This window comes from Artemia franciscana, chromosome 8 (assembly GCF_032884065.1).
Source record: "Artemia franciscana chromosome 8, ASM3288406v1, whole genome shotgun sequence".
Lineage (NCBI taxonomy): Eukaryota > Metazoa > Arthropoda > Branchiopoda > Anostraca > Artemiidae > Artemia > Artemia franciscana.
Window position 1 is genome coordinate 448,276 of NC_088870.1, and position 3,675 is coordinate 451,950.

Here is a 3,675-nt window from a genome sequence, read left to right on the forward strand (position 1 = left end):
CTCCAATCAGTGTTTCCACTTTCTCATTTTTTAAATCCCTAATACAGAGCTGAAAAATCCCTAGAAATCCCCATCTTCAGTTCAAAAATCCCTAAAAATCTCCCATTTTCTAATTACTCCCTGAACCGCTTCTCCCTATCTCTTTTTACCCGTACCATTAAAAGGTAACATATTTTGGCTTCTTAGATTGAAGTCTAGCTATCACTACCATAATAGAATGTCTTGTCATGCCGTTTAAAGTACTTTTTAATCATCAGCTAAATACAAATAGCTTCAAATATACTTCAAATTATAGAAAAGAAAATGTAATACTGTAATGTAGATTACAGTACAAGATGTTTAATACTGTTCAATCGTAACTTGTAAAACGTAATCAGACCTTATCTTCCCCTGATGTGTCTTCAACATTTTTTGTATGATGGCTGAAGCTTTCACCGTTCTTTTGTGGTGAAGTAACTAATCATCTTCATATTCCTCACTTTCTTGAGCCCTTTTCATTCCATATTTTGTTTTTAGAATCCCCCGCAAAGTTTGTGTTTTCAATTTATTCTGACGGTGAGTTTTTACTACTTTTACAGCACTGAAAAATTTCTCGACATTGACATTTGAAAATGGAACAGTGGAAATAAATAATTCTGCCGGTTTCAGGTTAGGATACAAATTCTGTTCCGGTAGCATTTTTTTTTTTCACCAATACCAAACACCAGCAGGTCACGGCATCCATTATTTCGACGTTTTCAATATCGATGAGGCTCTGCCTCCTCCACTCCTGCTCAGTTTTGGTTCTGTCCCATGGGATCCGCCCATACTTCCTAACAAATGGTAGCAGAGAGGCAGGCTGAAGTGATTGAGCTGACACTGGGTCAACCATTTCAGCTTATTTGTAAATGTCGTCTTCAAAATGGAACCTTTTCTGTATCTGGGCTACTGATTTGATATGGAACGCCTATGCAGCTTTGAGAAATACTTCGATTGAATCAAGGGGGACGACGGTATCTGACCTTGACGTACAGAGGGAATCTGGTCCGTTTGGACCCAAGTACGCGCTTTCAAGGGGAAGTTAAAACTTCCGATTGTTCACATCGATTTCTAAAGCACTAGTTGATTCCACATAGTCCTTCTGCAGGAAGTTTAATGCTGAGACCAATATTTTAAGCTTTGTTTATACCCCAAAACTAGAAATATTTTGGTTTCAAGAGCTCAAATTATGCTTAAATTTGGATTTGCGACAGAAGTGATTGTTATATTTGTAAAGAACATAAAAAAAGACATCGAGTGGTATGTTCAATTTGTTTGTAAGTCAAAAAAATGAACCACAAAAAATTTACCAATTATAGTATGAAGGTTCATGATTTTCCCCTGGGTACGTAGGCTTGCCAAAAACACACAATCCATTTATTCCTACATGTGCCATTGTTTTAAAAAAAAAATGGCTGTCAGTTTGTTTGTCTTTTAAAATCTAGGGCAATGAAACGGTAAGAGAGGTGTTCGAATAGTTATAGCCTACCTCTATTATTCACGTCAGTACTTATAAAGCTGGCTACAAGTTCGAGTTCAAGTTTTTTTTTTATTTTACACAAAAATCGTAAACATCATACAAGTACTGTGGAGAAAAAGAATCGTACATGCAATGCTTGTCAAAAAAATTTACTTTAGTATGAACAACTACGTACCCTATAAAACTAACAAAATATATTATAATTTTATTTATCTGACCTGTAAAAAAATGATATACTGTCTGCCAAATAATCTTATGAAGAAACAACCCAAAAATGACAAACCATATGACTTCATTAATCGAGAACAGTCCAAGCTGAAATTATTGTTTGAAGCCCACATCAGCATGGAACTGTTTGTTGCTAGTTTGTTACTTAGGACTCCTGTACATCTCAAAATCTGTGTGGTGTTAAAATTTTTTAAGCAACTGAAGAAGTTCTTCTCTGTGATTTCAAGTTCAATTCCCAAGGAAACAGATCCTAAATCGAATTATCCTGCTTCTCTGATCAAGAAGATGATGATGATGAACAAATTAAAGGAAAACCCCCAAAAATTTCCCTAAAAGTCCATGGGAGAGGAAAAATCCCTAGAAAATCCCCAAATCCCTAAAAAAAAACTCTCGCCCCTAAAAGACTTAAAAAATTCCCATTTTAGGGGGTAAATCCCCATAGTGGAATCACTGCCTCCAACTCAACTAACAATAATTTTCTCACACCCTGCCGTACTCCATAATAGAATGCAATAATTCTGATGTTCAAACTAAGCAAGTCGTTTATCGAAAGGTCATCAAAACTTGCAATAGGGTGAAATGATATCGTTCATATTACTTGTTCCCTTTGGGTTATACTTTGCTGTAGAACACCGGAAGCGTGGATGTAAAACTTGATTTATCTCCGAATATTCAACAATTTTTAAAACTTTGCTATAAAAGTATAAGTGCTGTGAAAATGGGTAAAGGCCATTTTTTCTATGGTCTTAGCCTTCAATTAGGGTAGTCAATGATACACGGAAATGACAAGTTTTGACAGGAGGCTTAAAAATCCCTTTCAGACTTCCCAACATCGACAATTATCTCATTTTTTTAATGTCCTGGAATCATGATTGGGAGGAAAAACAAAACAAACAAAAAACAAATACACTCCCTTTGCTCGCAAAAATTACGAAATTTGTATTTTTGCAGTTAGAAGCTTGAAAGTACAGTTTAGAGGAAGTTGGGTACCCAGGCATTGATAAAAACTTTCCCATAAATTGGATAGCTTTTGGAGGAGGGGCTGTTTTTGAAATTACGCAAGTTTGATTGTACTAATTACCTACCACGAGTACTTTGACCCTTGACCATTGAAGACGGCTACCCCTACCACACGTCGTATTTTCCCGAAGTACATCTTATAGAATTTTTCAGATAGCCATTTGTTAAAAAAAAGTCCAAAAATTATAGACTGCGCATGAATATCAAAAGAATCAGCTTAATATTTCGATTTTAAATATGTAACATTCATTAAGTTTAGCATTACGCATCAAAAGGTACATGCCTGAGAAAATTAGAAAATGTACAAAGTTTGACTCTTTCTCTGAATTCTACTTTATTAAACAGTAAAAACTGTGGCGTAAAGAGCGGGGCGTTGAGAAGGGAACAGCCCCTTTCATACACAGAGTAATTTCTGTTCGTTTTAAGTTTTAATGTCGCTCCTTACTTTCAGTTTAAAAAAAAACTATTTTTTTTATTAAATTTCTGAACGTTTTTGAATTAATGCATGTTTGATTTTGGCTCTCCGCACATAAATTATTAAAATGAAATTTGCATTTTAATTCGTTTTTGGCCAAATGACTTTCTGATAGTTTTGATCAGATGATTTTGAGAAATAAGAGGTGCGGAAGGAGGCCTAGTTGCCCTCCGATTTTTCGGTTATTTAAAAAGCAACTAGAACTTTTAATTTTTAACGAACGTTTTTATTAGTAAAAAATATACCTAGCTTAAAAATTAACTTACGGAACAAACTTTTAGATAATTATATTTTTATTATGTATATGAGGGGGTTCGTCCCTCGTTACTACCTCGCTCTTTACACTAAATCTTAAGCTTTGTCCCAATTCTTTAAGATTGACCCCTGAATCAGAAAGGCCATAGAATATATAGTTAAAATTACTAAAAATACTTTAGCATGAAGAGAGAGGAAT